The sequence below is a fragment of the Zosterops lateralis genome, assembly GCF_965231275.1.
Source record: "Zosterops lateralis genome assembly, chromosome: 1".
Taxonomy (NCBI): domain Eukaryota; kingdom Metazoa; phylum Chordata; class Aves; order Passeriformes; family Zosteropidae; genus Zosterops; species Zosterops lateralis.
The window spans coordinates 95,084,521-95,110,898 of NC_139762.1; the positions used below are offsets into that span (position 1 = coordinate 95,084,521).

The following is a 26,378-nucleotide window of genomic DNA, read 5'->3' on the forward strand; positions in this document are numbered from 1 at the left end:
CTACATTTCATTGCATCTCTCACACAAATGAAAGTAATTTAAAAATAATTCTATTTTTTGGACAAGAAAGTGAAGAAATTCTCAGAACAGCAAGATACTTTAGATACTACTCAGTTCAGTAAAAAGGGAATCCATCAGGGGTTTCCCCTTAACAATTTGACTTCACTGTGCAGTAAAAGATACAAATATCAGTTATGCTTAACTTAATTAATGTCAAAATGTCACTTGGCTTTCATCGTTATTGATATTTTACATTAAATATGATGAGCATGTGATAAAAGTATTAGTTTTGTATTATAAAGTTTCACCAACTGAAGTTCAAGTATATTTTCAGTTGCTGGTGGCTATAATTTTGTTTAAATCTCTTATTTGGGAGAATATTCCACTAAGTAGGATTTAATATTAATTTAATTTTGTACTTCATACATGTTAAAGTCAATTGACAGAAGGAAATTTTGTTTATAGTGCTAAAACTTATAGAAGACAAAACAAAACAAAACATTAAAAAAACCCCAAAACAAACAAACAAAAAAAAACCCCAAACAACGAAAGAATAAGGTAATATCCTGTGTTGAAGGAACACGGAAAGAAGAAACAAGATTTTGTGCTTGAAAACAGTTTGTAAATACAGAAAATGCTTTTTGCACTTTTTGTTGCTTTGTGGTATTGTCCATTGGAGTTGGAAAACAACTGTTAATGAAAGTTATAGTGAAATGAAAAAATGCTTAGATATAATTTGAACCAAGATGAAGCCAAAGCACTATGCCTAAATGTAGTAATTTGCAACATAAAAAGAAGTTTTGTGTTTGAGAGGCAATTGAGCAGGTTCTTTTCATTGCATGGCTCTCACTATTCACTGCTGAACAACAAAAAACTGTGTTTATTTAAACTGGATTTATATTTATTGGTTTACTTACTGATACTCCAAAACAAATAAGTGGTGGGAGAGTACTGCAGTTTGTTATAGAAACAGCTGTCAAATTCAACACTGAAACCTGAAACTGTTGCCTAAACCTTTATGTTTATCAAATTCAGGCCTAAGAAAGCACTAGAAATAAGCAGCAATAGTTAAGAGTAATGGTGGAGAAAATTTAAGGTTTTTATGCATCATTTGGTTCCCTGAAGACCTCATAACTTAGATAATGCCTTGTGATCTCATTGTTTTATCCTGTTCTAATCTTGATTGAACAGAAAGTTATCTTCTACTCTAAGACAACATTCAGCTATGGCTAAAAATACTTCCAAACACAGAAGCAATTTAGAAAGAGTCTGCAACCTAACACCCTTAAAGAAGAAGTTAGAAGAATGTGAGTTTTACATTTTCTGGATTGAAAATATTTCATTTATAATTCTCAGTTTGTTCATGAGAAATATCTGGGGGGAAATTAAAGAAAGAAGAAACAATGAGGAGGGGAGGAAAAAGTGAGTATAAAGTCTCCCACATGAACATGGGGCCACAGAAAGACCTGCAATGTGCACAAATCACAGGATGACAACAGCCCGAAAGCACGCATAAGACAGAGAGAAATCATTTCAGTTCAGCACAGCTGAATTTAGGATAATGACTCGAGATCCTGTGCCTCTCAAAAGGTATGGTTACCCTGAAAGAACTGCTTTAAGACCTATGGGTACCTTTCCTGTCAGAAGCTGTATACAAATCATCTCTGATGGAGGCACAGAACCGTTTTGTTGAGTGTTGACCTAGTAAGTCCTGAATTTATGGACATGATTAACGTGTGGTCTAGTGAGACAGTATGTCATAAATATTAGATTTTGGGTTGTTGGATTTTTTCTGATGTGAATATCAGCCTGATATCTGCTCCTGCCCAGTGCCCTTCAGCCTGTGCTCTGTGTGCAGGTTTCTGAGGTGAACCTGTTTCATCTGGTCCCAGAGAGTTATGGTTGTCTTCTGGAATGAATCTGAGATACTAGTTCTGAACAAAGTAAAAACAATACTTTGTGTGAAAACATACAAACCTTACAACATTTTATTGGTTCTGTTTAGGCTAAAAAAAGCACATATTTTGGAGACGTTTTGGCTAAGACTGGCAACCTGTCACTGTGTATATTCCAGAAGAGGATTGCCAGACATGGATGAAAGCTCTATAGGGTAAACAGAAATTTTTAATTTCATGCATCATTTGTAACTTGGTACACTAATTTCACAAACTCAGGATGTTGTTAATAAAAGCTAATGAGAAAGACCAAGTGTTTTCCTTTATACTTCAAAATTTTCTAGTGTTGGATTCTAATTACCAACTTCTATGTTTTCCTGAGACCAAAAAAGTTGACTTTTAATTTAGAAGAAGAAACAAACAGCCCTTAACTCTCCTTGTTCAAAACTGGAAATATTTAGGATATATTCAATGGATCTCCTTTGTCATCTCTCTTTGTCATCTTTTATTTAGTAGTTTAGAAATATGCTAGTATTTGATCAGATGATTTCTTGCTTTCCCACGTTCACAATGTCTATGTTTATATTTACAGATATCTTTGTGTGTTATAATTTTAATAAGGACTCTTCTCAGCTCACAGTCACAAAGTAATAGCCTGTAATTAGACTTTAGAAATGGCAAACGTAATATAAAAAAGGAAAATATATCAGACAAAGAGAAACAGGTCCTTCCTGTGCAGACATGAGAGGTATCTGCTATAATTTTTGATACAAGTAGTCAGCTGCCAATTCCGGATTATTTAATATGAAATACCTCTGCAAAACTACTAGTCAAGAAAAATAGGCACTCTGTTGAAAAGAGAAAAAGAAAAAGCCCCGAGTAAAGGATGAGACCTTTGATCCACAGAACATGTACATCCAAAGGGACACTCTCATCAAAATCTCTGGGTATTGATTAGCAAACCACTGGATAGTGAAGAGAAAGTCAAAGATCAGAATAGAGAGCTAAAAGAGGGGAGAGGTTATGTCCTACTCTGAGGCAAAATACTCACGAGTGATTTACAGAGAAATCTGACCAGTGTGCCTTGAAATGAAAAGTCCCACAGGACACTCCTCTTCATCCACCTGCACTAGTTAATGACCTCCATGGACACAAAAAGTGCTCAGTATTTCCTAGAGCCAGAGCATGAAGGAGGCACCTGAAGGAACTCTGAGTAAGCTGTGGGAATATAAGGAGTATGAACTTTATTTACGTGTGGAATTGTGTGTTTAATATATACTTTGAAAATCTCTCAAACAAATCACACCTTTCAAATAGGGATGTACCCATTAGTGTTGTGTTTGTATGCCTGCCATTACATCTGCAGAATAAATTTTAGATCTTGGACTGAAGTTGTTTTGGCTGAAAAATCCACTGGAGGGAGAAAGCACATTTATCTTTTCAAATAACATTTTTTTTCTTTCTTTCACCTTCCTTCTCCTATTTTTATTTTTTTTTCTAGCTGAAATACAACATTAATTCTGTTAATAATTTCCTTCCTTCTGAAAATAGCTACCTAAGCCTCTTGAAAGCTAAAGCATGAAATTTTCAGCATTCAGAAAGGCAGTTGGTTTAATGTTCATTCCATAAAGCGTTCCCTATTAAGCATTCAAAATCACCAAGCAAAAATCCTGTCTGTTTAAGATGGGGTAGAGATTATCTTGTTTATGTTACACAAAACCTTTTAAGCAAGGACTTTTCTCTTTCAAAGATCCACTATCTCCTTTGATATACGGAGCATTTAAAGCAGAAATTTCTATAGATAATTTTATTTTAGTACTAATATTTATAAAACTACAAGTAAATAAATAAACCTCTTGCAGTAACTTGAATTGAAAGTTTCTTTTAAGTGCAAGACCTGGAAAAGATCAGTTTCTGGTTGCAGTTAGGCATGTAATTTAAGCCCCCACTGGACCAAATTCTATAAATCTGAAAAAACAAGTGAGTGTCTGCAGTTTAAATGCCTCTCAAAATGCTTTAAAATGGTAAAGAGCGAGAACATTATTTTCAGAGGAGAAAGATGAGACATTAATCAATATGAATTTGTTTTGAGAATTCAGAGAACACGGGGATGTATTTTCAAAACAGAAACTGGCAGTTGAGAAACAAATCCTATTATTGCTTAACAGGATTTTTGGGCAGAATTGCCATAAACTAACTGAACCCTTACTGTACAGTAATTTTGGTTACAGCTGAGGGAAAAAGTTGGTAAAACGATTTTATTTTTTTAGTGAAAGACACAGATACCCCCAGAAGAGCACTTGTCAATTCAGTCTATCTCATTTCAAAAAGCCACTTAGAGGTTTCTTCCTTAATGTACTTACTCTAAGGTAAAATGCTAAATTAGAAGGAGTTATTTTTAGCTCAACTAAGGCCCTAATTTTGCCATGGGGGAAGAAAGAAGGACTTCTGAATTTAGTTGGAAAAGAGGAAGGACAGTAATGGTTTGTGTAGGAGAAAAACACTAAATATACACTTTGTATTTTTCCCCAATCTGATGCATAAGACCCTGGAGTATGATTTAAACTTGCAGAACCAAGCAGTCAGCAGAGCAGCTCCTTACCTTCTGCAGTATACTGTTGTGCTGAGTCTTCACATCTTATCCTGCATTTAATCTATCATAGGAAGCATGAATATAATAATTTTGAAGGGCTTTCAAAGCTCTAGGGCTTATTATTTTATTTTCAGGAGCTTGTAAATTAAGCACCTGCTGAAGAAATTTTGTCAATGCTACTTGATTATTTTCAGATGGAAAAGGAAAATTTTCCTGATTGTTACGCTAGGAATGGGTCATGCTGCCACTTGATAGAGGAGCTCTCTAATCAGAATTTTGGTCTGTATAATCCTGCCTCACATGGACAGCTGGTCTGATGTGCTGAAACCTGGAGGAGCACTCCCTGTATCCTCAGCAGAGACAGACTCCCTAATATAGAACAGCTTCAAGAAGAGACAGCAAATCTGAAAGTCCTCACAAGAGAATAAAATCACCAAATCACCTCAGTATTTTCCATTTCAGGGGTATTTTTAAATTATAAATGAAAAATTTGACTGTTTCTGGGTAACTTTCATCAAGAAAGTTTGGGGAATTTACTCCGCAAATATCAAGGATGAGGATTTGCAAACATCACTGATGCCTCTTCCAATGCTTTTTGCCATGTTCTTTTTCATGTGTGGTTTTCCAAAAAACAAGGCATTTGATGCAGGATGCCCAAATATTGGCATTCAGTCTGACAGACTACCTCTGGTAAAATTTAGTGGATGTTTCATTGTGTCTCATGCTTTCCAATACCTATATTCTTTGCAACATTATCAGTATGATTGCCATCACTTTGCTAAAGCAAATTGCCTTTCTTCCAGAAGTAGATATTCATTTACTTGCTCACTCTTTCAGGACAGGGATTGTGTTCTTCCTGAGATGCAAATATGAACTTCTGAAAATGGTCTCCTCACTCTTGAAAGAGCTTGTAGCTTCATTCATTTTTAATGAGAGGAGTATACATCACGGTATGAAATAGAGTATCAAAAATATAGTTCTTAAATATTTTATTTTCTTCAATGAACTCAACGTTACCTGTACCAAGTAACTAGCAAGAAATAGGTGAAGGATGTATTTTCAGCAATTTTGTACAAAACTAACAGGATTTGGCAGAGTTCCTTATTCATGAAGAAAAGATATGTAGAACTGGAAAACCATTTAAACATGGAAAATCGACAAACATGAAATTTTTAAAAAAGAACCCACCCCCACAACTCTTTTTTGAAAATGTTTGCAGAGTCCTGAAAGAATTGTCTTGTCATGGGAATAATGGACAAGAAAGATGACAAGTTTTCAGACAATACCTGAAGATTTTTGAAAGTGATTTTATGACACAGTGGCCTGTGATGTCCAGAGGAGCAACTTACAACTCTATGTCCTCTTCTATTTCCTCTTTTGAGTCTTTGGCCTCCATAAAGTCCCTAAAGAGACCTACAGGAGAGCTGGAGAGGGTCGCCAGTTTACAAGGGCATGTAGTGACTGGCCAAGGGGTAATGTCTTTAAACTGAAAGAGAATAGGCTTAAATTAGATTAGATATCAGGAAAATTGATGAAGGTGGTAAAGCTGTTGCCCAGGAAGTTGTGTATGCCCCATCTCCAGAAGCAATTTAGACAAGGTTTCACGGAGCTTAGAGCAGCCTGATCTAGTGGAAGGTGTCCCAGCCCATGGGAGGGGGGTTGGAACAAGATGAAATTTAAGGTCCCCTCCAACCCAAACCATTCTATGACTCTGTGAACAGATATTCATGGCAGAGATATAATAAAAAAGCAAAAGAAGCACGTTGCTAAATGAAGAAGTAAATGAATAGATACATTAATTAAGGCGTTTAATTGGATTGCTTTAGTCTTACAAACTTCTCATTAGCAGGATTTTATTTATGATATAAACACACATCTTCAGTGCTGAGAGTTCTATGCTTCTTCAAGATAATGAATAATAAGATAAGCAGACTACAGGGTCTTTTTAATAGCAATTACTCCTCTAACTATAATCTATGAGATAAAAATCTTTGGGCCAGACTTTGCTCTCAGTTACCAGAACACACTGGAAAGCAATTTCTATGTCTTGACAATTACATTTGAACTCACTATTTCGATCTGCACATTTGAAATTATTTTATGACAAAATAGTGTCTGGCAACATTGAATATGTTTAAACATTACTTTTTATAATATAAAATAGGCACATGAAATGATTCTTTAAAAGCTGCAGTCTTTCTTCATTACTTTTTCACTGCTTTGCATGGAGCCATAAGTTTATCACTATTACTCTACTCACAAATGAATTGTAGGCATTTAGAGAAACATATTTCAGATAGGAAAAGAACATAGTAAAATTTATTTTGCCATAAGCATTCTTCCTCTAAGAAGAATGAAATGCTTTCTACACTTACGGGTAAAAACAGAAGCTGTATTTGTGGCCTCTCAGCCTTGGCACTTTGTCTTTAAATATTTCTTCTCAACAAATGCTTGTCATGATATCAAAAAAGGCAAATGTCTAGACAAAAACATTCATCTTCAAGCAAGTACAAGAAATCAGTGAAATGTCAGCCTAGTCTTAACCCTGCTTGTTTATAACATATTTCTATTATTTCTACCACATCCAGCAATAAATTAGGTAGAAGTCACAAGCCTTTAGCTTCCAGCAGTAGTTTTAGGTAAGGCATTGAAATATTGCAGTTGATCTGGGATTTTTCTACTACTAACAGAAATATTAAAATACTTATATTCAAGCACCTTATGACTGAGTCTCTTTTTAGGCATTTTATTTATCTTAAAATTAATAAGGCTTTTACATAATTTGCAAACATGGAAATCTCAGTTTCATATAATTTTCTTTTATGAACAGTGATAAGCTTTGGCAGAAAAAGAAAATGCATTAGGAAAGATGAGTTACTGACCTAATATTTTACGTCTGATTTCACACTGTGCATCATGGATTGTAGTTCCAGTGTTGTCTCTTGATTATATATTAGAAGTGAGAGGAACAGATTTTACTATGGATTTTTGTAATCCTTACTAAAGACAAAAACACCCGTTTAAAAGGCCAGAAGTAAACTGTAGGGAGAGTTAAAGACAGGTTATGTTGTTATTGTCATAAATCCTATGTTTTTTCCTTCAAACCTGTGGATAGCTACAACCTTCTTATGCAGACTTGAACAGAAGGGATCTTTAGAACAATTTTATACTACAAAAAGACAAAAGCAGGTATCTGTATGATAATTTCCCTAAGAAGTATGGTCACTTGGACCAAGATATACATCAGACAAGATAAGGAGAGGAGTTATTCCCAAGCAGATACTTGCAGACACTAAAATAATAAAGCAGAGTGTGGATCCTTCATGCTTTATTTATGCTCTCTGGTATGTGAAGTCAGCCATTAGAGGTGTGTCTAGACTGGGTACCTGCCATGCCAGGTGCCAGTTTATATGCTTGCTGCTACTACTTATGAGTAGAGGGAAAGAAGTCTCATGGAGTCAGAACATGGGATGGGTTAATATCTAGACCCAGAAATTCAGAAACTTCATGTCTACTGGCACAGCAGGAGTTACTGTGACTACAGCACTTCAGTAAAAATGGAGATGAGGACATGGCAAAGGAACTGGCAATTCAGTGAAACATGAAAACGGGAGAAACTGTTTCCTTGATACCATTCCATTATTTGCACCCTGAAAGATAAATAAGTCCCTGAAAATGTTCAAAATCATATTGGCTGGGGTTCTGAGAAAACTGGTCTAGTGAAAGCTGTCCCTGCCCATGACAGGGAAGTTCAAACAAGATTATCTCTACTAGATGATCTCTTCCAACCCAAACCATTCTATGATTCTATGAAGTTGCCATTAATTTATGTTTTCTTTTCTGTTTAACCCAAATCTTTTTCTGTAGTAGGACCACTTGTGTGGAAAACATTTGAGAAACAGACAAATACCTCCCCCCCCACCAGTTTTATTTGTCTTTATTAATCTAACATCAATTTGCGACAGATACCAAATCCACAATATATCCATTTCAGAAGGGAAAATTTAAATGCTCTTAGGGAAATTTTCATGGTATTTCTACTCCTTGTTGTCTTCTTTAGTTTTCTGTTATTCACTTAACATTCCTATGGGTTCTATATAAAAGATATACAGTAAATCTCCGCTGTTATGAAGCATGCAAAAAACTGTAAAGAAAAACAATCCAGTTTCCATGTGTTATGACAAGATCCCATCTTCTTTCTAGCATTACCATTACACATGGCATTCCTACTGAATGTTTTGATTGGTTACTGCTTCAGATATGAAGTAAAAGTTGCAAGGTGTTTAGGGCTTTTTTTTTTTAAAGAAATGTGAAATTTTTGTCATTTCAGGAAATCAAGTCAAATAATTAGACTAGAATTTCAATTCAAGTTTCTTTGGAACTACATTAGGAAGAAATATATCAAAATGCAAAGTAGTTGAGTAACCATCCCTGGAAGTATTTAAAATACGTGGATGGGGCACTCAGATACAAGGTTTAGTAGTGGGCTTGGAAATGCCAGGTTGATGGTTGGACTTGATGACCTTAGAGGTCTTTCCCAACCTAAATGATTCTATGATTTAAGGTGTTGCTAAGACTTGACACGGGATGTACTTGAGTACATAACACAGATTAGCTTCATTTTTAAGGCAAGCTCTAAGGAATATAGATTAAAATCATCTTAACTGTTTGAGTAAAAAAAAATAATTCTGGTTTTGATTCAGGCAAAACACTGATAAAATGACTAGTAAAAGAGCTGAACTAAACAGAAGAAAGAATTTTTTCTAGTATATGTTTTTTATGTAGTTTTTATGCTGTTTATGAACTGTAGCCATCTAGTTTTATTCAAGCACAACTACTAAATTTAACATTCATACCCTATTTTGGCCAAATAGGTGTTGTAGTTAAAAAAAAAAAAAAACAAAACAAGAACCCAACAAACAACCCAAAACTTTCCAGAAATAAGGTAAAATACTTTTGGTACTTTAAGCTATTTGCCACGGTACTGAAATTACTTTAAAATGGGCACATTCCAGTTAATTTGCATTTTGGATGAAGGGATTTGTTTATTCTTTTGTTTGCTGGATGGGTTTTTTGTGTCCATCCTAGTTACTGATGGACACAGCGCCAAAAAGAGTAAAGCCAGAAGAAGCCCCTGAAGCATCAATGAGTTTTTAATGTTCAGTTTGGATGGCACTGATTGTCACAAAAGGGAAATGCATAAAACTACTGTATAGTAAAGGAGAACCTTATCTAATGCTTTCTAATGTTATTTCTGGCTTGACTTACGAGTCTTCTCTCTGATCCTTAAACTCGCACCATATCTGATGTAATGTGTTTTTTCTCTACAGTGCTTATCTGCTGGGGCAGGCTTGCTGTATTTCTCTGTCTCATTAACACTATTAAAAAATTTTTGTTGGGAAAAAAAGGGTTAAGTTCAACTAAGTTCAATTCCTTTCTCTTAATTTTCCTGTTTTTCAGATGGAAATTTCTGCATAAATGAAATTATACTTCATTAGTCGCCAAAACATGATAAAGAAGTCTGATGCAATGTAACACCAGGTGTTCTCAAATGGTTTTTACTTTTTTTTTTTTTTTTCTTTTACAATATCCCTAATAGGAATTTCAGTGGAAAACACTCATCTGCTTTCTAAAGTACCCGAGTGATAGCTTGGATTCAAATGTAGTACTGGATTCACATGTTTTCCTTAGGGCAATCAGAGAGTAGAGGAAGGGAAGGTGGTAATATTAAACATTAGAATTTTATCTCTCTTTATGTATATATTATAAATATTTTTATATATTAGAATTTCATTTTTTAAAAAAATAGGATTTAAATCATGACAGAAGTAAAAATAGGCTTTTACTATATCTGGCAATAGTCTAAGTACAGTAAAACTGAATTCTTGCCTTTGTTCAGCTGCTATTTTCCTAGACTAGAGAACAAATTCAGCCCCTATCAGTTAGAAAACTGAGATTTTCTGGTTTAGGCCTGTCTTTTTTATTTCTGTTTTTGACACTGTCTTTTTACAGGAAATTTAAAGTGAGCAGGCAAGTAAGTAATTTCTGATGAAGTGTATTGGCAGAGTTATGTCTGGTTGTAACAACAATTTAGAGGGTGATTAGCAGCTGTATGCTAATTAATCAGGAAGGCATTGATTTCCTGAGAACACTAGTTCTCAGTTCGATTACATGGTGTCTTTGTTTCATCTACAGTTAGGAAGTTTTCTGCATGCATTCTATTTACACCTAATATTACAGAAAAGATTTTCCAGAGAATTCATCAAATATCTTCTGTTGAACATTTTCCTCACCTGTCAGTCAAGTATAAGTAACTTATTACAAGAGATTACTATTTCAAAAAATCCCCAAATTTTTTTTCTAGTGGCTCATATAAGCCTGTATTATTTTATACATTTTATGTAAAATGCTTTCAACTTATGCATATGAATATGTTTCATTCAGAGACTGAGGTCTGTACAGAAAGGATTCTGTGATGGGAAAACTGTCTGCAAAGAAAATTGAGTCAATTCTGCTACAGTCAAGAGGGACATAGAATTTCAAATTTAGGAGTCCTGGGGGATTTATTTGTTTAGTTTTAGGAATATTTAATCAGGCTGTCCCAGAGAAGGTGTCACAAACGAGTTTGATATCTCTTCTGCCTTTTGAATTTGTAATCCAGTTCTGAGTGCAGACATCCTGCTGCAGTTGGAGGGAGCTGTGTATGGGCAAAAGGGAGCTCTTCTGTGTGACTAGCTGGAACACTGAGAGCCACACTGAAAAGCCAGTATTTGGCTCAATTTGAAAGTTTTGGTATTTGCTCTTAGAAAAGAAGGCGAAAGTGCCTCCAGTTTGTCACCAGTCGTGAGATGAAATCACATAGTCATGACTAAGAGCAAATACATGTGTGATGTTTGTTTACATGAATTCTACAGTGAATCATGCACTCCACAATAGCATGAAGTGGCTCTGTCAGAACAGAAGTGAAGACAAACAAAAGGGTGTATTTTTGTGCACATTTTGTTTTAAATGAATATCCATAGCTACAGCAATATTTGAATTTAGGTATACAGTGGACAGGTCGTAATTTCTCCTTATAAAAGTAAATAGGAATTGTCAGGACCAGCACTAGATGTTTACTGTGAAAGTGTGGATTTTCCTATTAAATTAGAATGTGTGTCTCCTGGATGTTACTAGTGGTGCTCGGTCCCTCTGAACATGAGATTCTGAAAGTTAACAGTGAAAGCAGTGAAGCTGGCCTGCTTTTTCTGCTTTTTCTGCTTTTAGCAAAGACCAACAGGTCTTTTTTCCCAATGCTTGTTTGCAAGTGCCTCTGCAAACAGAAGAAAAATATGCATTTCAGTATGTTGGCTTTTCTAACACTGATAGACAAAACTAAGATTTCTGGAGAGTTGCCTTTGGAGCTGTTTCTCTCTTCTCCACCTACAGAGTGGAGAATTTTCAGGGTCCTGTTAATTATCACAGTCTCATCCTTAGCCTCAGGGAAGCAGAAGTTGGGAAGAGCTGCCAACGACCAGATCTAGTAAGCCTTATATATTTCTGAATATGACCACTGAGGAGCATTGTCATCTGCAACAGATGAGATAATTTTAGGAAGCACCATGTTGCAGGGTGCTAATTGACATAATAAAGAAGAGAATATATCCATCAAGCTGTGTTTGTGGGTAAATGGGAGCTAATTAAATTAGCAATAAAGCATAAGGACTGTAAAATAATATGTACTTCTTATGCTTGCTGTAGTTGGTTCTCTTAAAGTCATTGTCTTAAGCAAAGATAATTGCTTATGTGCACACTGCTCTAAAAGAAAATAAGATTAAAGTAGTTATGTAAAAGATACTAGTGACTAAGTTATTTCTAAGTACCTGAAAAGTACTTGAGTTGGGTTGTCTAAGTAGACCGAAAAATTAAAGTCACACAATTTAAAATACCATTTACTACTAGGCAACATTAAGTAGGTTACATTATTTACTCCAGTTTGTTTTTAATATCTTCTGAATGAATCAGAAATTGTTGTTCATCCGGTATTTATCAGATGAAGGTGGTTAATCACATTTGAAACAAATTTTATTTAATGAGATGAAGAATAAATATCTCAGGGAATTAATGGTCTCTAAGGAAATCCAGGTCAAACTGATATTTGCAGTCCTGTGTATGTGAAACATTTCCAGCAATGATGCTAACAAAAGTTTTGTGCTAATGTAAAGGATGATAATTAAAGTTAATAAAGAAGGAAATGGTTGACTGAATTATCAATAGATGGGAGCATCCACTGCAATGGGTGAAAAGCAAAGTTAATCTTTCCAATATCAGTGTAATTGTAGGAATGCTGTGATTTGTCTGCCAAAGGAGATTTTTATTCAAGACATGAATTTCTTAGCCTTCAGACTGACCCTCTGACCTGGCAGAAATCAGCGTGGCAGGCATGCACATTACAATTCTCAGCCTTTGTAGCTAAAATAGCTTGTGAAACTGGAGATCCAATGACTCCTCTTGTCTTTTGTTTGTTTGAATGTTGAAAGACCAATTTAAGACATTGGTCTTTCTAACTACATGTTTAAGAATGGCTGGGGAGCAGCTGAGATAATTATTGCCTAATGTTTCTCAGAATCAAAAGCAATTCAGGTTCAGACAGGGCATCAAGAAGTCTCTATTCCCACCTCCTGCTCAAAACAGGGATAGCTCTGAGGTCGGATTTGGCTGCTCAGGGCTTTACCCTGTTGGAATTTGGACACCTCCACAGCTGGAGACTGCAGAGCTTGTCTGAGCAGCCTGTCCCAGTGCTGGGCTGTCCTCAGTGAGGACTTTTTTCCACATATCCAACATAAACATCTCCAGTTTCAGTTAATACCACTGAATATCATCCTCCATGACCTTCGAAATCTGAATCCCCAACCCTTTCTTTTTAACCCCTTCTATGCTCATCCAGATCCTAATGTCCTATCTTGGATGCAGAAGTATTGTGAGAGAGAGTGTTGAAAACCTTGATTAAGTGGCAGTGAAGGATGCCTGTTGCTCTTCTTCCATCCTGGTTTACTATTAGAGAAATATAATTTGAGTGGTACAATTACTTAGATTTATTTTAAAATTCAAATTTCCCTCAAATGTATCTGACAGTTTGAAGTACCCTATTTCTGTTGCATTCTATTGCAAAGTGAAGAAAGTTTGCTAAGAAATTTCTAATACTTAATGAAACATACACCTGGCTTAACCTTTATTATGAGATGGTGGGTAGTAGTGGAATGCATACTGGGAAATTTCAAGTGAGGGTGGAAGGAAATGTATTTCTTTTTAGTGTTGCTCTTTCTGCTTCTCTAACATTTTTTTCACAGCAAAAAATAATAACATATTTCTATGTGTTTTGTAATTTTACTCCTACTTACCTTCTGCTCAGCAGTAAAAAGAAGAACAATTATGTAATTTACAGAAGAGAAAAGCTAAGGTAAAACTTAGTTTAGGGATTGTTATTGAACTCCTTCACAATTTCTACCTAAAACATCTGGAAAACTAATATTCTCCAGAACATAACATATTTTTTTCAATGCTATTTAATTACCAAATCACAATGTGAAGGATTTTTCATGCCCATAAGTAGAACATTTGTATTAATCCCTGTTAAAATGTCATTAAAAATGGCACTTAGAATGCTTAGAATACATACTTGTGATCCCTTTCTCTAATTTATAAGGCTTTTTTAAAAATAAATTAGGTTAGGAGATCAAGGCACTTTTCAGGGTTGATGTTTAGAATGCTGGTCTCTTTCTACCCCACAGATACTAGCTTTAGGGGTCATTTGAGAGAAGTTCAAGTTCAGAAAATAAATCCCCATCCAAACAATGAAGAAATGTTAGCTTCTTATTAGATAGTGCAGTCAAGGGGATGAACATGCCTCTTGCCAAGAGCCTTTCTATCTCGTCCCATGAATTATGTTTAGAAACGCGTAAAGTACTGTTATTTGTATATATGGCCATGTGTGTGACCAGACATTCAACGTAATTCAAAATCCTCAGAGAGAGACCTACTCAGGTTTTTACACACAGTGTAAAGTTGTTGGATGTCAGCCTTCCATGAAATCAATGAGAAGCAGCTAATTTGTACTGATATTTTTACCTCCACCTTTTAAAGACCTAAATATCATTGAAAATCTGACTCCTACTTTTTAATCTCTTTAGTAAGATAAATTGGGCTTAGAGCTGGTATAACAAAGTGAAATTTTATGGTCTGTAATATTACAGAGGTCAGGCTAGGTGATCATTCAGGCTTTAAAACTCCATCAGAGAAAACTGATATAACTCATGGCATTTGATTTCAAGCTTTCCTCTTTACTCACATATTTTCTCTGTGTCCCTCATGCTAGGACATTCTTCTGCTTTTTTGAATATATAAATCACAGGACAAGAGCCATTAGAGATGGTAAAGATCTAATTAATCATTTACACACTCTCTGCCAAAGTGAATACTGTTAAAAAAAAAAAAAAGACATTTCAGATATTAAACTGATGGCTGAATAATACCACACTTACTCTTAGCCCAAGGGCCTATATCTTTTAGAAAGTAATTTCTATCTTCTATCACAATCTATTTTAATCATCAATATTATTCTTTCCCTGGAGGGGTGCCCTCCAAACCTCCTTAAGTTTGGCACTTGTAGCCATAACAATTCCCATTCCATTAAACCAGCCCATGTAAATGGAGAAGATACCTCAGTTCAGTTCTGGAGGATTATTACAGCAGTCACAGCCCCAGAGATTTATAAAGTCACTTATTTTTTTATCTCCAGTGCCTCCTGACTTTTAGCTCCTCAATTAATAATCTTTCCATTACAGAGGTCACACTTGGATAAAAAACAAAGTTGCCATTCTTCTACAAATTATAGGTTCACACTGTCCTGTGATATTTAGGTACTACATTCTGAGTCTAGACAAATATTTTGTAGCAGTGTATCCTCATGTACCATCAACAGGGAAGAGGATAAAATGCAGTAACTACAGAAAAATTGTCCACTGAAAAACATTACCCAAATCTGACACAATAGAAAGAAAAAGTACAGAAAGGAGAGACAGACCCAGGAACAACCCTGACAAGAACTCAGGGAATAAGATTTATGGAAAAAAGCTCATTTGATACTAGTAAGATCATGAAACACCAATATGGTACCCGCAAATTACACGTATTTTTAATATATTCATATTCACTGTATATACACGTCCACACGTCCCCCAGGATGCACTCAAAGAACAAAGGCAAGATAGGAATAGAGATGTTTTATACTTTTCTAAGAAGTTTATTTTGCATATATTCATTTACAAATATGAGGACTTGATAACAATATTGGAGTTTTACATAAAATTAATGATGCCATTGAATAAATGTCAGGCTTCACTGTTTTTCCTCTTAATGATCTCAAATATATTAAAAAATACACAATCATCAAGACCACAGGAAAGAAGCAGCTAAAAAGGAGCTTCTCTTCACAGTTGACAAATTCCACTGATTTAGTAAAAAAATGGAAAAAATTAATGATTTTTTTCTTTTGTGTGATTAGCTTTTGTATTAATGTTGAGCATCACTGATTCTAGACATCACATCTCACTCTCTAATTTCTTATTGATTTATGCCATAAAATTTTGGATAGAAAGCAATAAATCATATTGAAGAATAAATTAACCTATTTTACTATACAGTCCCCAACCTTAAGGAATAAATTGTCCCACTCACTTAACCCAGAATAACAATCTGACCCCAAACAAAGAGTAATAAAAAAAGTCCCAGTCATCCAATAGAAAAAAAAAAAAAAAAAAAGTCTTATTTAATTTTCTTTCCCTCTATAGAATTTGTACTAGTCACACCTGACCCAGTTCCTATCCCCTTGCTTATTACCCTAATCAAATCTCTTGCTGGTAACTTTCAGTCAAATTTTACAGCCTATTTAATTTATTAAAATTGGGAGGAAACTGACCAACACTGAAGGGCTACAACTTTGTTCCAAATAACTGAATTTATCCATGCTGCACAATGCCAGCCATACTTCTTTCCTTACAAAAACATTCCAGATAAAAGCTTAATTTAAGTTGCCTTGCCACATTAAATTTTCTTTCAAAATCATCTCAAGAGTGAGGGATCTACTGGTTCTCTTCACCAAAACCACTTGAGTTTTTCACTTAGATATTATTAGATATAGTTAGCAGATGAGGTTTCTTTCCATTTTTAATGGGCTTCCCTGGTTTTATGGACAGGAAAATAAATAAGGCCAAACTGCTGCAGCTTTTGGCATAGGAGTATTTCCTTATGGATTTCAGTTCACTCTGTCATGAGGAACAGCTCAGGGATTTAGGAGAAAGGACTTCGGGTGTACTACCTTCTACAGAAATATTTGAAGCCAGAAGTGTCTCCAACTGCTTCTATTTTTTGGAAATGAGATCACATAGATAAGAACCTCTCAGCAACCAATAAAAGGAGCAAGGGAAACTATTGCCAAACCACCGTGAGAAGGAAAGAGAGGAGATGAAGAAAGGAAATATTTTTTAAATCCTCATTGTGAATTATGTTTACGTCTTTTATTCAAACAAGATCTCTGAGCACCCTAATAAACAAAGCAAAGCAGAGAAACTAGATTTGACTTCCTTCTACTAGAGGCTATTAAAAAAATAAGGCAAAAAAAGCAGCCAAGAATGTATGTTTGTTTAATTTAAAATACACTTCCCTAAGGGTGGCATCTGACTTACTGTGTTATTGCTGGGGCTAGAAAAAAGCCTGGAAATGCCATGTCCCCTGTCATAAACAGGAGAAAACGCTCCTTATACTGATTGTGGCTTGCTGCTGATAGAACAAAATCTGTTGTGACAGAAAAAGATCTGTAAACGTTCAGAGATGGAATTAATACAGTGGTTTTCTAAAAGTAATCCCAATAGGCTTCTCGCAGGTTTGCCTTCATCTTTACAATGAAGGTGACCTCTCCTCAAGCAGATACCAACAGTTGCATCTAAAGAAATCTAAAAGAAAGTGTACTGAAATGCATCTAGGAACAAAGAAAGCTCAAGGTTTATCCTAGTGAATCCACTGACTTTTATCAGTAAATTTTATCAGTCAATTTTTGAAAGTCTGTGGAAATTCTGGGGTGGAACAGGACATATTGATCCTTGTTAAACAACACGAAAACACAGTGTGTTCATGCACTCTCTGTGTGTGTATACATTTGTTATGCAAGATGGCAATGTATATATAGATATACAAAACAAAACAGACTGCAAACGGTTGATTGAAAATCTGTTGAATTAAATTATTTTGGAAATTTCTTCAGTAGTCAGCAGGAAATAATCACCTTCTTATGTATTCTTTTTAGTATAGAGGGAGTATAACACCCTCAAAATAATATACTGAGTGCTGAAAACCCACTGAGAACTCCAGGTGGTGATGATGATGATCTTAACATATAGAAAGTAATTTGTATTCTGATCCTACAAGATAGATGTGGTAGTGTGGCTCCCGACAAGTTGGATCTGCTGTTCAGACAAGCCCTCAAGGAGCAGCAGCAGCCCAATTAGACTTAATGAATCACTTACACTTCTTGATCACTTAAGCCAATATTCTCCTTCCTGGAGCTTTAAATTCTGCTTCTCCTACTTTGATCTTAGACATGGAATAACCTCTTCTTATACCTGAGTACTTCTGATTTGGACAAGCTCATTAAAATGCACAGCTTTATTTATTTATTTTCCTTGTTAGTTAATATTCGAAACAACCTTTACAAGTCTACGTGCTTCTAATGTTTATCTTCTTGGGACCAACGAGTTTCTGACCCACATGTAAAAATTTGCATTCACATTTAAGGGAAAAAAAAGACAATCAGCAGCCTGGGGAGAAAATTACATTCATGTGATATGGTAGTTATTGTTTCATATGTTATTCTATAAAGTTTTCCTAATTATAAAATGTAGAGGGAAAACATAGATAATAATAGTCATCCAGCATTTTCCTGTCAAAAATAATTTTGTATTTCTTCATATATGTGAAGAAGTATATTTGCATACCTTGTTTTAGGTCAAAACATGGTATGACTTAAATTAGATGTACAAAAAAATTGAATTAAACAAATTTGATTTTCCTTAGGATAACTGCTCTACAGTCTAGGATGCAATTATTCCTTTATTAGAAAAAGAATAAATATTTCATTATTTCTTCTAGTGCATAATATAATTCTGTCATCAGGTTAGTGAGAAATGCTAGGTAGAGGTAGTTTTGATCCATTATTTTGCTGTTCTTGGGTCATTATAACAGAATGATCTGTGTATGGGCACAGAGAAGGGAATACCTTACTGTATTTAACTAATCTCAGCAGTTTTTTAACTGCTTGTGACAGAAGCAGTCACCTAATTCTTGCTTCTATAGATGGTTGTAGTAGAAAAAAAAACTTTTATATTTTGTCATTACAGCAAGACCATCAGCCCTGCAAAGCAACAAAAGCAGCAAAACCCCCACTGCAAAAGCTCCAGCTGACTGGAGAGGAGTGGCATGATGTAAGAAGAAACACTAATTTCACTGATGTACATTAAAATCTCTTATGGCTTTTTAGGGCATAAGAACTTCAAGCTTAAGTAACACTTGAGGTTCATTAACCTGAACTGTCTCATAAAAATACACGTGCATACATTGTTATATCCAACATGAGCCTGTTGTTTGGCTTGGTTGGGGTTTTTTCCCTCTCTCCCCTCCCCCTGCCCGTAACTGTAAGATGCGACAGTTCTATCTCCTTTTCTAGTAGTTATGGAACTTGCCTTGAAACTATAGCATCTGCAGCCTCCTCCATCTTTTGGAATCAAATCTCAATTTTGTTTTGTATCCCACAGAATACCATAATCACCTGGAGGTGGGTTGTAAGAATGCTAAGAATATATCTAAGTTTTATAACTCAGCTTCTCTATTTGGTCCCAGATCCCTATTCCTCAGCTACCCACATTCCTCAAACATTCATTTTCTTCTGAAAAAATCCTTTTTTTCTTTCATTTAATTTCCTTTTTTTTTTCCTTTTACTGCAAACCATCTTCTACTCTCCAAAATAAAAAAAATCTGCCCATCTGAATGTTTGTTGTAGTGTCTACTTCCAGCAAGCAAGAAAGACAAGACTGCAAATGGTAAAATACCCTCACTCTCTGCTATATTCATTATTTTGGTGCAATTAGAGCAAGGTTGCCATCTTCTAGGAGTGACTAACTCATTCCTGTGCTTAGCTTCACAGCTCCTCTGGCCCCTATGTCATGTTCTTAAACGTCCAAAAACGGCTCTGCAAGAATTCCCAAAAGGTGCAGGATGATGGATTCAGCTCTGTGTGCCTGAATTGTCTGAGGGCAATGTTGCACTTTGCAAACCCCTCATCACAGAGGAACACACATTGATCAATAAAATGTTTTTGGACTTGCAAGAACACAAATGGGAGCCAGAAGACCTCTGAGGTTATTTACAGGAATTTGTTGTTCATTTCTAGAAGAGGCAACCTTGAATGGTATAGCTCAGCCATTTGATCTGGGTACAATGGAAGCTGCCTGGATTCACCTATTACATATTTAAACTTATTTCCTCCTCACGAAATTGTTTCATTCCAAAGGAGATGAGTGTGAACCAATATGAATGTCTCCTGTAAGAGAAAATTAAGTGTTACAGATGTGGTGAATACAGGTCTGTCCTTGCCTGGTACCATTGAGTGATGGGCAAAAAGGAAAATGAGGATTCTTTGTATACATAAATCAGTAAACTCTTCCAGCCACAGGTCCCGAAAAATTAATAGTTTGGCATAGGACTCAAGCCAAAATGGGTGCTTTTGAAAGTGAGGTGCTAGAAGGTGCCCCCAGAAGCATTACTTGATGTTCAGGGAACTCTGATGCTGAAAAAGTATGAATTGTACCATTGTCTTTCTGCCAGAAAGTAGAGGGGATGAGTCTAGACTTTCAACTTCAGGCTTTAAAGCTTTGTATAGCAGACTTGCTTGTCTATTCTTTTGTTACTCCATCAAAACTGAGACAATATTTTTGTTGTTTTCCTGAAATAATGTTAATATTTGTGCTGTAAAAAAACCTGTATGACATTTTCATACCTCCTTGTGTTCCTTATTTCCTCCTTGATTGCTGATAACTCCTGGTCATAGCTTATATGAGGTGTCAGTATTGTAGTGCTTCCCAATATACTTTTCTCCTTTTCTTTTTCTGAACATCAGATAGCAGGTTTATTACTTATTGTCAGCACAACTAATTGAAACAGGGATCTTTAGAATGTACTGTGTGGTGGTTTTGATCTCTGACAGTGCATTCTAGGAAAGGATTTTTTTCTGTATTTGAATCTCAAAATTTTGCGTCAGTTTTCCTTTTCCTTATTTATTAATTTAATGAATCATCACCTTGTAGTCAACGTGATGCAACAACAGTAAAGCACTAAAGAACATCAGTGACATACATACTCAGCTGTACTTAGCAGCATAATTAAGGCACATTGGAAATGACATACTCCCACCTGAAATCTTAAAGACACCTGAATTTAAGGAATCATAGCAATTAATACTTTTACCTTCTAATTCCCAGAGAAAGTGTAGCTAGAACTTTCCAAACACTTACTTCTGTCCATAATTTGCAGTGCTTCTTATAATACTGTTAATAGCTTACAGATGCAGACACAAATGAACGTAATAGATGGTTAAGGCTAAGTAGGGAATGAGGAAGATTTTTAATTATGGCATTTTGAAGGACATTTTTTAAAACAAAAAACTCTGTTTTCACATGTCTCTGAGAGCCCTATGGTGATTTCTGTAGAAAAAAACAATTAAAAAACCTACAAACCCAAACACGTGGAAACAATAGCTTATATGACCTGGTGGATCTTGCATAGAAGTGGAAGCACAGAGTGGATTTTTTGAGAAATTTACTGATCTCAATAGTACTTAAAAGTTTCACTTTAGTGTTTTCTCTTTTTAAGATTACTAATCTATTCACTTTACAAGTGCTCTGTTAATACTTGGCTCTCATTGTGTGTGTTTGCCTTGGTTTTTTGCATTTCAAGAGTCACAGCAAGCATGTAGCATCTGTGTGACTGTTCAACCAGACTTAAAAGTCTGTCACAAGATCTGTATATTTTCTGGCACAACTAAAGGACTGGAGTCCTGAGCATGAGTGTGTTGATAAGATCAGATTTAGGCAAGTGAGTTGTACCTCAGCAGAGGCAAGTGGCAGACCATCGCTCACATTTTTTATTTAGCTTTCATCCGAAGTGTCAGAGTTCCTTTCCAGTGAATGACATAGAAATTGCTTCTGCTCTCACTCTTCTTCTCGTAAGGTGACAGGCTGAGTTAAGTCTTGCCACAGCTGCTTCTGACCCAGCTGCTCCCAGGAAATCCTTTGAACCCAGAGTCAGCATTGGAAAAAATACGAAAAATGCAAGAGAGCATCAGCTTGAGACAAAAAAAAAATCTGTTTTGTGCAATGTTATAGGGAGCACATTATTTTATGGGATTTTTAAATAAATATTTATTTTTTAAAAATTGCTTTAAAAATAAATTTTAAAAATACTTGATTTTATATTCTTGCAGGGAAACCAGAAGAATTTCCACCTGCATACTGAGATATAAAAAGAGATTGTTAATGCCTGAGTGCTGTCTTGTATCTGAATAAAACTTAACACATGGACAGAAATCTGATCCCAGCACTCAGACTCCCTTTATCTCATGTAACCTGTGCCAACATAGCTGGCAATGCTTCTGAAGGGAATCACTATCCACTAAAGCAGACTAGACAGCAGACAGCAGTTCATTAACACATGCTGTGGTAGGACCTTTCTGAAGGAATTTACCATTTTGATTAGTTAAATGTTTGCTATAGCTCTCTGGAAACATTACCTGGAGACACGTCTCTACTTTTTTAACTTGGATTCCTGATTTTGTTTTCATTTGTAGCAATAGCGTTCTTTTCACTGAATAAAAACCTGCACAATTCTTATCTCCTTGCTTTTCTTCCTCAACTGGGTTTGCTTGCCATGGTTTTGGTAGTGGGGGGCTGCAGGGATGGCTTCTGTGAGAGGCTGCCAGAAGCTTCCCCCGTGTCCAACAAAGCCAACACCATCTGGCTCCATGACAGGCCAGCTGGCTCCAGGACAAACCCACTGCTGGCCAAGGCCAAGCCCGTCAGTGATGGTGGTAGTGCCTCTGGGATAATGTGGTTTTAAGAAGAAAACTGCTGTGCGCCTGCAACAGCAGCCAGGGAGAGGAGTAAGACTGTGTGAGAGAAACAGCTCTGCAGCATCAAGGTCAGAGGAGGAGGAGGAGGACGGGAGGTGCTCCAAGCACCAGAGCAGAGATTCCCCTGCAGGCCCATGGAGGAACACAAAGAGCAGAGATCCTCCTGCAGTATGTGGAGAATCCCATCACAGAGCAGGTAGACATCTGAAAGAGGCTGTTATTCCATGCTCCTGTGCTGGAGCAGGCTCCTGGCAGATCTTCTTGCCCTGTGAGGAATTTAGCTCATGCTGGAGCAGTTTTGCTGGTAGGATTTGTGATTGCACAGGGGACACACTCAGGAGCAGCCTGTTCCTGAAAGACTGCACCCTGTGAAAAGGACCCATGCCGGAGCAGTTCATTGAGCTGCCATGGAAAAAACACATTTTGTAGAAGTTGTTGGAGGGTTGTCTCCTTTGGGAGGGAGCCCCCATTCTGGAGCAGTAGGACTGTGTGAGGTGTCCTCTCCTTGAGAAGGAAGGAGAAGTATCAACATGTGATGAACTGATCATAACCCTCATTCTCTATCCTGTGCTGTTGTGGGGGGAAAGGTTGAGATGAAATTAGGAATAAAGTTGAGCCTGGTAAGAAGGCAGGGGAAGGGAGGGTGTTTTTAAGATTTAATTTTATTTATCATTACAGTACTCTGATTTAATCGGTATTAAACAAAATTATTTTCCCCAAATCTGTTTTGTCTGTGATGTTAACAGGTGAGTGATCTCTCCTTGAACTGATCTCTACATATGAGTCTTTCACTCTATTTTCTCTTCCTAGCCCATCTGAGACTGGGATGATAAGGCAGTTTTGATGGGCACCTGGTGTGTAGCCAGCATCAAACCACCACACTTGCAGACCAGCAAACTAGTAGGGAAAGCAGCAGAGAGAAAGCACAGGAATTTAGCTGACTGATTTCATAGTCTTCTGTGTGGGATTCAGATGAGTGTGATTTTAGAAAATGTTGTGTTTTGGAAAGACTACTGTACTCACCTAAAATTTTTCTTACTTGAGAGTAATTCTCTTATTGAATATTAATGCAAATAAATATATGTTTAAATATTTATTATACAGACCACATATTTTGGTAGTAGGTTTACAGTTTAAATTATTAAAAAAGAAAGAAGGAAATAAGTCATAAGTGTTTTTCATCATTGCGTTCAGACCATTGCTGGACATAAAACATATGGAGGCAAAACTTCAAGCAAAACCAAATTTCATTATCCCAGCAGTCATTATGAGCTTAATATAGGAGGTTATAAAGACCTTGCTATGTAGACCTGTTTGCTCTATTTGTTCTGTGCATAAACTCTTAGACCTCTAACTCAAAGTCTATATTTTCTTCGAATTCTCTTCTATAATTTATGAACAGAGAATAGTGTATTCATTCATAGAAATGAGCATTTATAAAATGAATTTTGCATTCTGAGCAGCAAAATTTTACCAAGTGATTTGGCTCATTGCAATCATATTACTAGGAGTAAATAAAAATGACAACTGTTCTATTAAGAATTCTCATAGCAAAAGAAGCAATTCTTACATGTTTGAAATTGTTAATAAACTTCCACTTACAATGAAAGGCTGGAAAACCCCCCACAGTCTTTGGCCATGAATATGCCTGCTGCCCCATTATTGAAAACACTCTGATTGGATGGGGCTTTGAGCATTCTGATCTAATGAATGGTGTCCCTGACTACAGCAGGAGTTTGGAGAAGCTGATATTTAAATGACCCTCCCAACCAAAACCATGCTATGATTCTGTAATTTATTTGCATGAGAGACAATACTTCCCAAGAACCTGGAATGTAACTGCATTGCTTAAAGCATTTGAGACACTAACCCTTGACATGATGACTGTAAAATTATGGGAAATTAATAGAAATTAAATGCTAGAAATAAATTGCATTATATGAATCTAACATGGTTAGGTGGTGATGAGTTAATTTGGCCAAAGTCTCAGTTAACAGGTATGGTGTTAATTCATCTTGCTTTTTGTTATCAGGGTAAAAGTTGTCAAAAACAGAGAAAGAAAATCAATCAATGATTAGAATAAAATACATGGAGAAAATTTGCATATTTTTACTAAGATAAGCACAGTAGCACTGCTTCTATAGATCTGGGCAGATGGAGACTCCATTTGGCTGAGTTCACAGTTCTGCACTCAACATGAGCATAGAAGTGCCAGACTTCTGAGAAAGGGCAGAAAGTATTATTAGTTTCTGAAAAAGAAGGCTGAGATCTATAGACATCCTGTTGGCAAAGGTTTCCAGGAAGTCCTAAATCAGTACAGTGTCTTGCAACTTTTTTGTTTTCTTCACACTTTGAAACTCAGCATTTGCATTTCACAAAGATATATTGCTGTTGGAATATTTGTTTCAACCCAACCTGGAATCAAACCATACTTATTTATAATACCTGAAAGACCTTTCTTTCATCCATATTTTGTCAAAATATTTGCATTCAATTTCCTTGGTTTAAAATTTGTGATTTTATAGAATTTTAAATTTAATTCTATTTTTTATGTGCAATCAGCTATTTTAGATGCTTTTTTCTCTTACATTTAGCTGTTGCTGTTTAGGAAAGAGTGAAGAATTTTAACTTGCTTTCGAGATCTGGCAACAACCTTTTAACATCATAATCAAAGATGAATCTTGTGTTACAGAGAGGCTTAGATAAGCTAGGCTTATTGCCTCACACATAGTGTGCACAAAGGCAAATAAAAAATAATTTTAAATCAATGCGTGCAAGATGCTAAGTATCTATAATCTTCAGTAAGACACTGCAGCTGAACAGAGTCATACGTTCATAGGAAGAGATTTTCTAACCTAGTAAGCCAAACTTTTGTCGGTTTTTTGCAACAACTGCCAAAAAAATCCATTAAAAATGTTTAGAGACAAAGTTATGGAGTGACACTGATTGGACAGAGTAATTAAATTTGTCCATGCATGGTTAATAGCTGTGTACAGTTAATAGAGAAAGGAAGGGAATCTGGAAAATATGTGGGTATACAGTGGAAGCAGTAGAGTGAATGTTTAGTTAACCTTTATGTTTCAAGCTTTTTTGACTCATCCTACTTAGAAAAATGAATTTATATCATAGTTAAGTGTAGTTTGGATTTAAGAAGATTTTTGAGAGAAAAGTTACTCGCCTGGAATATTGTTTATAATTTGATAGAGCTGTGAAAGTAAGGCACCACAAATTAGAATCTTTAAAAGAGATAACTTCTAAAAAAGCCAAAATTTAAAAAGTGAATTCTCTTTGTATTTTCTATTATGAGATGATATAAAGAAAAATTAAAAACAATCCCTTTCCAGACTTGCAGTAGAAGTAGATTTTAGGCAATAGTTTTGTAATGGGAGACAATCAAGTGAAGACTGTCAACTTTGTTTCTTTCCCTCCCAAGGCAGGTTTAAAATCATATTTTCCCAGAGATTCTGTCTGGAAAGCCACAGCATTTTGGTTTGACAAGTACAGACACAGTCTTCCACAGCAGAATTTTATATTACTTGCTTTCAAACATATTTAACTAGTCATTAAAAAACAAAAGGTCTGGACCAATTCTTTTTTCCTTTCCTTTGTTTTAGTTTCCCTTACAGCCCTAACAATACTAAACAAATGTTCACCTGGCTGATGTCTGGGATGCAAAACC

General features: G+C 35.8%; 1 long non-coding RNA gene across 2 annotated transcripts; it reads left to right on the top strand.

Moving 5' to 3' along the window:
- The first annotated feature begins 2,914 nt into the window (after positions 1-2,914).
- Positions 2,915-22,339, top strand: LOC310918333. Of its 2 annotated transcripts, XR_014591640.1 has the most exons (5): positions 2,915-3,108; positions 11,917-12,010; positions 18,918-19,001; positions 19,577-19,616; positions 22,055-22,339. It is a non-coding gene; the product is annotated as an uncharacterized lncRNA (long non-coding RNA). The 2 variants fall into 2 exon arrangements; XR_014591641.1 differs by lacking the exon at positions 11,917-12,010.
- The last annotated feature ends 4,039 nt before the right edge of the window (positions 22,340-26,378 follow it).